The sequence below is a fragment of the Paramisgurnus dabryanus genome, chromosome 1 (assembly GCF_030506205.2).
Source record: "Paramisgurnus dabryanus chromosome 1, PD_genome_1.1, whole genome shotgun sequence".
Lineage (NCBI taxonomy): Eukaryota > Metazoa > Chordata > Actinopteri > Cypriniformes > Cobitidae > Paramisgurnus > Paramisgurnus dabryanus.
The window spans coordinates 11,937,266-11,951,969 of record NC_133337.1 but is presented as its reverse complement, the minus strand read 5'-3'; positions in this window follow the sequence as shown (position 1 = coordinate 11,951,969).

Sequence of the window (14,704 nt, the reverse complement as noted above, 5' to 3'; positions counted from 1 at the left end):
CGATCGCTTATAAAAGTCATAGCACACCTCTCCTCAATAAGCCGGTCGATTTGAGCCCTAATTTATGGGTCTACGACAAAGCGTGCGGGACGAGTTACGCGCCGAAAAAGTGTCCAGAAAAAGAATAATAATAATAATAATAACTAGATAGGTACATTTCCTGAAGAAAATGTGAGTGGTGCTTGCCGTGGCAAAATTCTGGGGACCATATATGATTATACTCCAAGCCAAAAGTTAAACGATCCAACTCCCGTGTCTGTACGATGTTCTGATGTGGAGATATAAGGCTGTGTTTATCCGGTTGCTAGGGTACTGTATTTGGTTGCTAGGGAAAAATTTGGCATCCCATAATGATTACACTCTGAGTCACGAGTCATACGGTCCAACCCCCGTGTCTCAACGATGTTCTGGTGCAGAGATATAAGGCTTTGTTTATTCGGTTGCTAGGGTACTGTATTTGGTTGCTAGGGAAAATTTTGACATCCCATAATGATTACACTCTGAGTCACGAGTCAAACGGTCCAACCCCCATGTCTCTACGATGTTCTTATGCGGAGATATAAGGCTTTGTTTACTCTGTTGCTAGGGTACTGTATTTGGTTGCTAGGGAAAAAATTGGCATCTCATAGTGATTACCCGCCGAGTCACGAGTCAAACGGTCCAACCCCCATGTCTCTACGATGTTCTGATGCGGAGATATAAGGCTTTGTTTACTCTGTTGCTAGGGTACTATATTTGGTTGCTAGGGAAAAAATTGGCATCCCATAATGATTACAATCTGAGTCACGAGTCAAACGGTCCAACCCCCGTGTCTCTACGATGTTCTGATGCTGAGATATAAGGCTTTGTTTACTCTGTTGCTAGGGTACTATATTTGGTTGCTAGGGAAAAAATTGGCATCCCATAATGATTACACTCTGAGTCACGAGTCAAACGGTCCAACCCCCATGTCTCTACGATGTTCTGATGCGGAGATATAAGGCTTTGTTTACTCTGTTGCTAGGGTACTGTATTTGGTTGCTAGGGAAAAAATTGGCATCTCATAGTGATTACCCGCCGAGTCACGAGTCAAACGGTCCAACCCCCGTGTCTCTACGATGTTCTGATGCGGAGATATAAGGCTTTGTTTACTCTGTTGCTAGGGTACTGTATTTGGTTGCTAGGGAAAAATTGGCATCCCATAATGATTACACTCTGAGTCACGAGTCAAACGGTCCAACCCCCATGTCTCTACGATGTTCTGATGCGGAGATATAAGGCTTTGTTTACTCTGTTGCTAGGGTACTGTATTTGGTTGCTAGGGAAAAAATTGGCATCTCATAGTGATTACCCGCCGAGTCACGAGTCAAACGGTCCAACCCCCGTGTCTCTACGATGTTCTGATGCGGAGATATAAGGCTTTGTTTACTCTGTTGCTAGGGTACTGTATTTGGTTGCTAGGGGCGTGGCTTGGGAGTGGCCAATGATGTGCCCAGTGATTACACTCCGAGTCACAAGTAAAACGGTCCAACCCCCGTGTCTCTACGATGTTCTGATGCGGAGATATAAGGCTTTGTTTACTCTGTTGCTAGGGTACTGTATTTGGTTGCTAGGGGCGTGGCTTGGGAGTGGCCAATTATGTGCCCAGTGATTACACTCCGAGTCACAAGTAAAACGGTCCAAACCCCGTGTCTCTACGATGTTCTGATGCGGAGATATAAGGCTTTGTTTATTCGGTTGCTAGGGTGCTCAAATTTGGTTGCTAGGGGCGTGGCTTGGGAGTGGCCAATGATGTGCCCAATTGTTACACCCCTAGTCACAAGTAAAACGGTCCAACCCCCGTGTCTCTACGATGTTCTGATGCCGAGATATAACTGTTTGTATTTTATGTTGCTAGGGTGCTCAAAAGTGGTTGCTAGGGGCGTGGCTTAGTAAGTCTGTAAGGATCCTGAGAGACTGATTGGATGCCTGAGTAAAATGAGCCCACCCCCATGTCTCTATGACACTGTGGTGCAAAGATATCCATCCGGGCATTTTATAATTGCAGTCTATGGTATAGGTTGCTAGGGTGCCCAAAATGGTTGCTATGGTAACCTTACACCCCATTGTGGGGGACGTCCTGACAGAGTCTAGCACCCTCTTCAAATGTAGTAACCCACATGTTTCTATGAAATCCTGGCTCGGACCTATGACCCGTCAAAATTTTTGCAATGGTAAGTCTATGGGATTTTGCCCCATTGACTTTTCATTGGGGCACTTTTGGGCACCTCTTACACCCCAGGGGTACAACTTACACCCCATTGTGATCCATGTTCTTACAGAGCCTACCACCCTCTTCAAGTGTTGTAACCCACATGTTTCTACAAAATCCTCGAGCGGAGCTATGACTCGTCAAAGTTGGGCGCAATGTTAAGTCAATGGGATTTTTTGGGTGGTTTTTCGCCCCCCTTTCGGAAATCCTGCACCCGATCGCTTATAAAAGTCATAGCACACCTCTCCTCAATAAGCCGGTCGATTTGAGCCCTAATTTATGGGTCTACGACAAAGCGTGCGGGACGAGTTACGCGCCGAAAAAGTGTCCAGAAAAAGAATAATAATAATAATAATAATAATAATAAGTATGCAAGATAGTAATAGTGATGCCTTGCATAAATGCAAGCACCACTAATAATAATAATAATAAGTATGCAAGATAGTAATAGTGATGCTTTGCATAAATGCAAGCACCACTAATAAGTTTAAAAGCAATAACAATATGTTGGCTTTTTCAAGCCAACATAATAATAACTAGATAGGTACATTTCCTAAAGAAAATGTGAGTGGTGCTTGCCGTGGCAAGTTTCGGGGGGACAATTTATGATTATACTCCAAGCCAAAAGTCAAACGATCCAACCCCCGTGTCTCTACGATGTTCTGATGCGGAGATATAAGGCTTTGTTTACTCTGTTGCTAGGGTACTGTATATGGTTTCTAGGGGAAAATATTGGCATCCACTAGTGATTACACTTCAAGTCACGAGTCAAACGGTCCAACCCCCGTGTCTCTACGATGTTCTGATGAGGAGATATAAGGCTTTGTTTATTCCGTTGCTAGGGTACTGTATTTGGTTGCTAGGGGAAAAAATGGCATCCACTAGTGATTACCCTCCGAGTCATGAGTCAAACGGTCCAACCCCCGTGTCTCTACGATGTTCTGATGCGGAGATATAAGGCTTTGTTTACTCTGTTGCTAGGGTACTGTATTTGGTTGCTAAGGAAAAAAATGGCATCCACTAGTGATTACCCTCCGAGTCACGAGTCAAACGATCCAACCCCGTGTCTCTACGATGTTCTGATGCGGAGATATAAGGCTTTGTTTACTCTGTTGCTAGGGTACTGTATTTGGTTGCTAGGGAAAAAAATGGCATCCACTAGTGATTACCCTCCGAGTCACGAGTCAAACGGTCCAAACCCCGTGTCTCTACGATGTTCTGATGCGGAGATATAAGGCTTTGTTTACTCTGTTGCTAGGGTACTGTATTTGGTTGCTAGGGAAAAAAATGGCATCCACTAGTGATTACCCTCCGAGTCACGAGTCAAACGGTCCAACCCCCGTGTCTCTACGATGTTCTGATGCGGAGATATAAGGCTTTGTTTACTCTGTTGCTAGGGTACTGTATTTGGTTGCTAGGGAAAAAAATTGCATCCACTAGTGATTACCCTCCGAATCATGAGTCAAACGGTCCAACCCCCGTGTCTCTACGATGTTGTGATGCGGAGATATAAGGCTTTGTTTACTCTGTTGCTAGGGTACTGTATTTGGTTGCTAGGGAAAAAAATGGCATCCTCTAGTGATTACCCTCCGAGTCACAAGTCAAACGGTCCAAACCCCATGTCTCTACGATGTTCTGATGCGGAGATATAAGGCTTTGTTTACTCTGTTGCTAGGGTACTGTATTTGGTTGCTAGGGAAAAAATGGCATCCACTAGTGATTACCCTCCGAGTCATGAGTCAAACGGTCCAACCCCCATGTCTCTACGATGTTCTGATGTGGAGATATAAGGCTTTGTTTACTCTGTTGCTAGGGTACTGTATTTGGTTGCTAGGGGCGTGGCTTGGGAGTGGCCAATGATGTGCCCAGTGATTACACTCCGAGTCACAAGTAAAACGGTCCAACCCCCGTGTCTCTACGATGTTCTGATGTGGAGATATAAGGCTTTGTTTACTCTGTTGCTAGGGTACTGTATTTGGTTGCTAGGGGCGTGGCTTGGGAGTGGCCAATGATGTGCCTAGTGATTACACTCCGAGTCACAAGTAAAACGGTTCAACCCCCGTGTCTCTACGATGTTCTGATGCGGAGATATAAGGCTTTGTTTACTCTGTTGCTAGGGTACTGTATTTGGTTGCTAGGGGCGTGGCTTGGGAGTGGCCAATTATGTGCCCAGTGATTACACTCCGAGTCACAAGTAAAACGGTCCAACCCCCGTGTCTCTACGATGTTCTGATGCGGAGATATAAGGCTTTGTTTACTCTGTTGCTAGGGTACTGTATTTGGTTGCTAGGGGCGTGGCTTGGGAGTGGCCAATGATGTGCCCAGTGATTACACTCCGAGTCACAAGTAAAACGGTCCAAACCCCGTGTCTCTACGATGTTCTGATGCGGAGATATAAGGCTTTGTTTATTCGGTTGCTAGGGTGCTCAAATTTGGTTGCTAGGGGCGTGGCTTGGGAGTGGCCAATGATGTGCCCAATTGTTACACCCCTAGTCACAAGTAAAACGGTCCAACCCCCGTGTCTCTACGATGTTCTGATGCCGAGATATAACTGTTTGTATTTTATGTTGCTAGGGTGCTCAAAAGTGGTTGCTAGGGGCGTGGCTTAGTAAGTCTGTAAGGATCCTGTGAGACTGATTGGATGCCTGAGTAAAATGAGCCCACCCCCATGTCTCTATGACACTGTGGTGCAAAGATATCCATCCGGGCATTTTATAATGGCAGTCTATGGTATAGGTTGCTAGGGTGCCCAAAATGGTTGCTATGGTAACCTTACACCCCATTGTGGGGGACGTCCTGACAGAGTCTAGCACCCTCTTCAAATTTAGTAACCCACATGTTTCTATGAAATCCTGGCTCGGACCTATGACCCGTCAAAATTTTTGCAATGGTAAGTCTATGGGATTTTGCCCCATTGACTTTTCATTGGGGCACTTTTGGGCACCTCTTACACCCCAGGGGTACAACTTACACCCCATTGTGATCCATGTTCTTACAGAGCCTACCACCCTCTTCAAATGTTGTAACCCACATGTTTCTACAAAATCCTCGAGCGGAGCTATGACTCGTCAAAGTTGGGCGCAATGTTAAGTCAATGGGATTTTTTGGGTGGTTTTTCGCCCCCCTTTCGGAAATCCTGCACCCGATCGCTTATAAAAGTCATAGCACACCTCTCCTCAATAAGCCGGTCGATTTGAGCCCTAATTTATGGGTCTACGACAAAGCGTGCGGGACGAGTTACGCGCCGAAAAAGTGTCCAGAAAAAGAATAATAATAATAATAATAACTAGATAGGTACATTTCCTGAAGAAAATGTGAAGTGGTGCTTGCCGTGGCAAATTTCGGGGGACAATATATGATTATACTCCAAGCCAAAAGTAAAACAATTCAACCCACATGTCTCTACGATATTCTGATGCGAAGATATAAGGCTTTGTTTATTCGGTTGCTAGGGTACTGTATTTGGTTGCTAGGGAGAAAATTGGCATCCACTAGTGATTACACTCCGAGTCACGAGTCAAACGGTCAAACCCCCGTGTCTCTGCGATGTTCTGATGCGGCGATATAAGGGTTTGTTTACTCTGTTGCTAGGGTACTGTATTTGGTTGCTAGGGAAAAAATGGCATCCACTAGTGATTACCCTCCGAGTCTTGAGTCAAACGGTCCAACCCCCGTGTCTCTACGATGTTCTGATGCGGAGATATAAGGCTTTGTTTACTCTGTTGCTAGGGTACTGTATTTGGTTGCTAAGGAAAAAAATGGCATCCACTAGTGATTACCCTCCGAGTCACGAGTCAAACGATCCAACCCCCGTGTCTCTACGATGTTCTGATGCGGAGATATAAGGCTTTGTTTACTCTGTTGCTAGGGTACTGTATTTGGTTGCTAGGGAAAAAAATGGCATCCACTAGTGATTACCCTCTGAGTCACGAGTCAAACGGTCCAAACCCCGTGTCTCTATGATGTTCTGATGCGGAGATATAAGGCTTTGTTTACTCTGTTGCTAGGGTACTGTATTTGGTTGCTAGGGAAAAAAATGGCATCCACTAGTGATTACCCTCCGAGTCACGATTCAAACGGTCCAAACCCCGTGTCTCTACGATGTTCTGATGCGGAGATATAAGGCTTTGTTTACTCTGTTGCTAGGGTACTGTATTTGGTTGCTAGGGAAAAAAATGGCATCCACTAGTGATTACCCTCTGAGTCATGAGTCAAACGGTCCAACCCCCGTGTCTCTACGATGTTCTGATGCGGAGATATAAGGCTTTGTTTACTCTGTTGCTAGGGTACTGTATTTGGTTGCTAGGGAAAAAAATGGCATCCACTAGTGATTACCCTCCGAGTCACGAGTCAAACGGTCCAAACCCCATGTCTCTACGATGTTCTGATGCGGAGATATAAGGCTTTGTTTACTCTGTTGCTAGGGTACTGTATTTGGTTGCTAGGGAAAAAATGGCATCCACTAGTGATTACCCTCCGAGTCACGAGTCAAACGGTCCAACCCCCATGTCTCTAAGATGTTCTGATGTGGAGATATAAGGCTTTGTTTACTCTGTTGCTAGGGTACTGTATTTGGTTGCTAGGGGCGTGGCTTGGGAGTGGCCAATGATGTGCCCAGTGATTACACTCCGAGTCACAAGTAAAACGGTCCAACCCCCGTGTCTCTACGATGTTCTGATGCGGAGATATAAGGCTTTGTTTACTCTGTTGCTAGGGTACTGTATTTGGTTGCTAGGGGCGTGGCTTGGGAGTGGCCAATTATGTGCCCAGTGATTACACTCCGAGTCACAAGTAAAACGGTCCAACCCCCGTGTCTCTACGATGTTCTGATGCGGAGATATAAGGCTTTGTTTACTCTGTTGCTAGGGTACTGTATTTGGTTGCTACGGGCGTGGCTTGGGAGTGGCCAATGATGTGTCCAGTGATTACACTCCGAGTCACAAGTAAAACGGTCCAAACCCCGTGTCTCTACGATGTTCTGATGCGGAGATATAAGGCTTTGTTTATTCGGTTGCTAGGGTGCTCAAATCTGGTTGCTAGGGGCGTGGCTTGGGAGTGGCCAATGATGTGCCCAATTGTTACACCCCTAGTCACAAGTAAAACGGTCCAACCCCCTTGTCTCTACGATGTTCTGATGCCGAGATATAACTGTTTGTATTTTATGTTGCTAGGGTGCTCAAAAGTGGTTGCTAGGGGCGTGGCTTAGTAAGTCTGTAAGGATCCTGAGAGACTGATTGGATGCCTGAGTAAAATGAGCCCACCCCCATGTCTCTATGACACTGTGGTGCAAAGATATCCATCCGGGCATTTTATAATGGCAGTCTATGGTATAGGTTGCTAGGGTGCCCAAAATGGTTGCTATGGTAACCTTACACCCCATTGTGGGGGACGTCCTGACAGAGTCTAGCACCCTCTTCAAATTTAGTAACCCACATGTTTCTATGAAATCCTGGCTCGGACCTATGACCCGTCAAAATTTTTGCAATGGTAAGTCTATGGGATTTTGCCCCATTGACTTTTCATTGGGGCACTTTTGGGCACCTCTTACACCCCAGGGGTACAACTTACACCCCATTGTGATCCATGTTCTTACAGAGCCTACGACCCTCTTCAAATGTTGTAACCCACATGTTTCTACAAAATCCTCGAGCGGAGCTATGACTCGTCAAAGTTGGGCGCAATGTTAAGTCAATGGGATTTTTTGGGTGGTTTTTCGCCCCCCTTTCGGAAATCCTGCACCCGATCGCTTATAAAAGTCATAGCACACCTCTCCTCAATAAGCCGGTCGATTTGAGCCCTAATTTATGGGTCTACGACAAAGCGTGCGGGACGAGTTACGCGCCGAAAAAGTGTCCAGAAAAAGAATAATAATAACTAGATATTAAAGTTTGAAGACAAACTTTATGTTGGCTTGAAAAAGCGAGTCTGAACATTTTTAACAATTTCACAGGATAAACGTTTACTTGAGAAGTTTAGTTTAGTCTAGCTGTTTGCATGTTTTAGTATGATGCTAGCATGATTAAACAAAGTTACCATGACTTAACATGAAGCTAACACGATTTAACATCATTTAACAAAGTTAACATTATGTTAGCATAATTTAGAATGAAGTTAGCATGATTTAGCATAAAGTTAGCATGATTTAATACAAAGCTATAGCCTATAGTTTAGCATGAAGCTCCCTGCTGAAAAAACTGCATCACACCAGCATGGACCAGCATGGAAATTATGCTGGTTTGATGCTGGTTTAGCTGGTGGTTTCAAGCACCAAAACACAACATATGCTGGTCTTGCTGGTATGACCAGCATGGGATGCTGGTGCTACTGCTTGTTTGGTGCTGGTTTAGCTGGTGCTAATGCTGGTGCTGATGCTGGTTTAGCTTGTGTTCAGTAGCTAACCAGCACCAAAACACAACATATGCTGGTCTTGCTGGTATGCTGCTTTGTTCAGCAGGGCTAGCTTGATTTAATATGAGGCTAGCTAGGATGATTAGCTTAGCTAGGATGCTGCTATGCAGTTGCTATGTAATTGTTAGCTACAAGATCAGAGTATGCAGTAAACATGAAGGTTTTGATGCTTGAAACTTCAATATATTTAAATTCATTATTAGTTGGGAAAACATTTATGCAGCATTTTTCGGACAATAATGTAATGCATAATGATATTCATGTTTTTTTACATCTGGGAACTGATACACAGTATACTTTAATGCACACTGCTGTTGTTTTTATGTGAATATTGATGCATCTTTTCTTTTATCTATGTTTTAGACAAGATAAATAGGATGTTGACCTTTGATTTTTCCCAGCTGGTGCTTTACTGCAACATCTATGTGAATTGTTTGCCATTTAAGAGGTTCACAAATAGTCACTAGGATAATGACACTGATGATAGTGTGTCTGTACCTATTGATTGATACCTTTATTGCCCCGAAGGGAATTTGTTCTGCACTCAAGGAAGCCACATTAACAAACATCCAACGACATGGCAAACATAAAAAACCAAAACATAAACAACACAAGACAATAATAATAGCAATAATAATGGCATACAATAAGTCCAATATCTAAATAAATCGATAGCTAATTAAAAATGTCTAATTAAAAATGTCTATAAAAAATTATTTTTTGTGCCTCTGTCTGATCTGTTCAGTAACTGAATGCTCCTCGGTACAAATGATGTAATGGCACGTTTCGTTTTTGTTGATGGCATTCGAAATCTACATCCAGATGGGAGTAAGAAGAACTCTAAGAAAAGTGGGTGGGATGGATCATCCAGTATCCTCAATGCCAGATTGAGGGTATACTGGTCTGTAAGATTGGAGATGGTTTTAACATCAGATCCAGTAATTTTTCTGCCCATTTTAGTCACCTTATCCAGCATATTCCTGTTCTATCAGTGCCATCTTATCACTGTGTAATATTTTAGGCCAGAGCTTCCCAAACTTAACACTGGTAAGCCCCCCAAAAAACATAGCAAAAGCTCCACGACCCCCCCCCCCCCATTTGTAGTATAACATATATTTTTAATAAAGCTGATTGTCTCTTTGCACATTATCAACATTTAATAACCAGTTTTTAAGAATCTCATGTGAATCATGAGAACTATGGAAAGTATTTTATATTCTGTTGAAAGATGACGTAAAAATTCTTTACAAATAAATGAAGAGTTTCGTTGCAAAACGAGATAAATCCATTTTTTTTTACATTTTTGTGAAAATATGTTTATTATTATGTTATCATGTTATTATTTTGTTTTATGGTGCTACTTAGCTGTATTTTTTAAGTTATGAAGGTTTAAATCAAAACAAAACAACTGCAGTTGAATTGAAATTAATTGGAATGCACAACCAAAAAACAAGATTTCTGAACAATTAAAAAAATGGTGGTTATCTCGTTTTGCAACGAAACTCTTCATATATAAAACCATAACACTACATACTTTCTGCAAAGTATTTACCATTATAACACAAATGGGTGGTTTCCCGGACAGGGATTAGACTAGTCCTAGACTAAAATAAATATAAGAGCTGTCCAAACTGAAAACAACATGCACTGACATATCTTAAAATACATCAGTGCCCTTTGTTTTTCCTTAAAATGCACGCCAGTATGTTTTTAGTAAGGCATTTTTATTCAAACTAGTTATATTTCATAATTAAACTAAGGCCTTGTCCTGTCTTAAGCTAATCCCAGTCTGGGAAACCACCCAAAAGTGTGTAACAGAAGCTACATAGCTCACAAATAGTTCATAAATCTATTGCAATGAATTACATAACTATGTTAAAAAATATAAAAAAATATATATAAAAACGTTTAAGCAATGTATCTCACCTCAGTATAATAAAAAAATGAAATAAATATAAACAAATATACAATATATACATAAATACGCTTTAATATCACATGATTTTTTTATTTAGCCTAGTCAAGGTCCCCCGCAGTACTGCGACGGCCCACTGGGGGGCAGCGGCCCACAGTTTGGGAAGCACTGTTTAAGGCAAAGAATTTATCAATTTATTGTAGAATTGTCCATTTTGGGCATTTCTCAAAGTTAATCAATTAAATAAAACAACGAACAAAATGATAAGCATTTTATATATATAAGAGCAAATGAGTTCATATGGCCATTGATAGCATTATATTTATTTATTTTCATTTATATCACTGTTTAAGGAAGATTTTCTTGTTTTATTATTTTTAATATTATGGTTTAATATTGTCTGCCCCGTATCCAAAGCTCAAATGTGATAATATTTTATATATATTTTTGAAATACTTTTGTTATACGACTAGTATCTAGGTATTAGGTAACATCACGTGATTAATTCAAACCAATGAGACGACAGCTTTGGACGAGAGTCTGTATAGCTAATGAGCTTGCTTCCGGTTCTCACTGGTTCCCTATCGAGAGCGGTCTCTCGACATTGCGTCCGCTGACGCTATGGGTTAACTCCTCCCACTTCACCAAAAACTGAAATCTTATTGAACAACGCCATTGCAGGGCACTGGCCAATCGTCGCTGACCGCGGGAAGCGGGAGCCTATAAAATGCGGTGTAAGAGCGACGAACATCAGAATTCTCTTCTTCACTCAAGATGAAATCTTCAAGCAAGTCTATGATCTGCATTCTCTGCGCGGGACCCCTGGAGCAGCCGGACTCCCACGAGCACTGCATCGCCTGTCTGGGATTGGCGCACGCCGAGGCGGCTCTCGCGGATTCTTCGTGCGAGCACTGCGCCGACCTCCCAGCACGCGTGCTCAGGATTAGGAGAGCCGTGGCTCGAGGTCTCGCCGGGGAGCAACCCGCTGCCGCCGCTGTGCCGCAGGCGGGTCCCCCCCCCTCTGATTCTTCCCTTGCTCCTCGCCAGGATGGTCACGACGGCGGGAGCGCCTCCGGTGGCGCCCGCTCTTCGGGATCTAAGCGCTCTCCAGTGGAGTTCCACCCGGATGTTTTCCGCCCCCCTTCTGCTTCGGACGTGGCTGTCTCGTTTGGAATTCAGGACGAGGAAGACAGCATGTCTCTTTCTGCATCTACCAGCTGGGCTGAGGCAGAGCGGGAACGCCCGCCTCACGTGGATCTCCAGTCAGAGATGTCTAGGATTATGGAGATGGCGGCAAAAGAGCTGGACCTCAGCTGGACATCGCCTGACGAGCCGGCGAGGAGCAAGCTAGATTCATGGTTCCTCCAATCGGGCCGCCAGCAGGCCGCTCCGAGGAGGAAGACGCCTTTCTTCCCTGATGTTCACGATCAGGTCTCCAAGACATGGTCTGCACCCCAATCGGCGCGCGTCCATGCACCCGGCATGTTCTCGCACGTAGACGGCGGGGAAGCCCACGGTTACGTGCGCATTCCCCCCGTGGAAGAGAACGTCGCGGCACACCTTTGCCCTTCCTCCGCGTCACTCGGCGCTGAGCGCGGCCTGCCGTCAAAGCCCTGTCGGATGACAGCCCATCTGGCGGACAAGGCTTATGCATCATCTGGTGAGGCGGCGGCGGCGCTACACGCTATGGCCGTTCTACAAGTCTTCCAGGCGAAGATTCTGCAGTCGCTGGGTGATGATGTCGATACTGAGGCGGTACGCAACCTACGTGCTGCCACGGATTTTGCTCTCATGGCAACGAAGCTCTCTGCCCAGGCCGTCGGAAAATCTATGGGTTTCATGGTCGTCCTTCATCGCCACCTATGGCTTACCCTAGCTGAGCTGAAGGACAACGAGCGTAAAGCGTTGCTGAATGCTCCGATTACTCCCGCCGGCCTCTTCGGTGACGCCGTGGAGTCAGTCGTCGAGCGTTTTTCAGAGGCACAAAAGCGCTCACGCGCCATGAGTCAGCTGCTTCCCAGACGCTCCTCTCAGCATGAGGCGGCTAGATCGCGCTCTTCTTCAGCCCCGCGATCCGCGCAACGCCCTCCTAAACCAGCTGGTTTCTCCGCACCATCGCGTCAGGAGCCCGATGTGCGCCCTAAGAACTGGCAGCCCCGAGGAGGTCATGGTCGTGGCAGGAGCCCTCGACGCCGCGGCGGACAGCATCAGGCTCGCAAGCCTTCTTCCTGATGGAGAGGGCGAGAGGAGGAGATCGCTCGTGAAGGGGCAGGCGTCTACACGCCGGGTTCCTCTGCCCCCCTCTGTTCCTGTGGGCGACATTCATTGTTCAATAAACACCGTTGTAAATACTGTTGTGAATACTGTTATGTGTGTAAATGTAATAAAAACACAAACATCACCACAAAAAGAGCTTTTTCCTCCTCACAGCCCTCATATAGCGACCGAAGCCCTGCAGTCAAGCAGCGCGAGGTTGAGATATGTACAAAGTGCTTATCAGTTAAACTCGGGCACCGCCACCGAGCCGTTGAACGAGAATCAGCTTCTACGTGCCGCCCCGCCGCTGACATTTCTAGCTCCGCAAGGGTCAGGCTCGTTCGTAGAAAACACGTCACAAGCGTCAATGCACGGCCACCTTCGCCCTCTATGCCAATTTCTAGAAGCTTGGAAGGCGATTCCGGGCGTATCAGAATGGGTAATAAGCATCATAGAGAACGGCTATTCTCTACAATTCAGACGCAGACCGCCCCGTTGCAATGGTGTGGTAACGTCATTAACAACACCGCAAAATGCCCCTGTCCTGAGACGGGAGATACAAAACCTGCTCGCGACAGGAGCGATAGAGCGTGTCCCTCACGGCGAGTTGAACAGCGGATTTTACAGCCGGTACTTTGTGGTGCCCAAGAAAGACGGCGGGATGAGACCGATTCTGGACTTAAGACCTATCAATCGTGCGCTACGCAAACGTGTATTCAAAATGATAACCGTGAAACAGATCCTAGCGCAAGTTCGCCCTGGGGACTGGTTTGCGTCGATCGATCTAAAGGACGCTTACTACCATATTCAGATATCCCCCCGTCACAGGTGTTTTCTGAGATTTGCGTTCGAGGGCGCAGCTTACCAATACTCCGTCCTACCGTTCGGGCTAGCTTTAGCCCCACGCACGTTCACGAAATGCATGGATGCGGCTCTCTCCCCCCTCAGAGCGAGCGGGATGCGCATTATGAATTATCTGGACGACTGGCTGATTTTAGCTCAATCTCGCGATCTATTAATCAGTCATGTAGATGCATTGCTGCCCCACTTGGAAGCGTTAGGACTCAGAGTCAATGTACAGAAAAGCAAACTCATACCGAGTCAATCCATTTCTTACCTGGGTGTTCTGTTGGATTCTACATCGATGCGCGCTCATCTCTCGCAGCAACGTGTAGAAACATTAACGCTGTACATTCGCCGTTTCAGAACCGGCCGGTTTGTCCTCCTCAGAGAGTTTCAAAGGCTGCTGGGTCTGATGGCATCAGCCGCTCCAGTTTGTCATTTGGGATTGCTTCGCATGCGGCCGTTACAGATATGGCTGAAAGATCGAGTTCCGATGAATATGTGGGCCTCGGCGTTTTTGCGCATTCAGATAACACACAGCTGTGTCAGCGCGCTGAGACCGTGGCGCGACCCGGCCCTGTACAGTGTCGGAGCCCCGCTAGGACAGGTAGCCTCGCGTATAGCGGTCACCACGGATGCGTCGAGGTCAGGCTGGGGAGCGGTATGCATGAGCACACCGGCGTCCGGTGTGTGGCCGGATCCAGTGAGTGTTTGGCACATAAACCGTCTGGAAATGAGAGCGGTAATGTTAGCGCTCAAGACATTTCGTCCGCAACTCGAGCGTCATCATGTTCTAGTACGGACGGACAACACGACGGTGGTTTCATATATAAATCGCCAGGGAGGTATTCATTCAAAAGCCCTATTCGAGCAGGCGGCCAGCCTTCTTCTATGGGCGGACCGTCATTTACTCTCCATCAGAGCAGCACATATTCCGGGCATTCTGAACAGAGGAGCGGATATGTTATCGAGGAACGGCCTTCCCAGCGGAGAGTGGAGGCTCCATCCCGAATCGGTTCAGCTGATATGGAGCCAGTTCGGGAGGGCGTCGA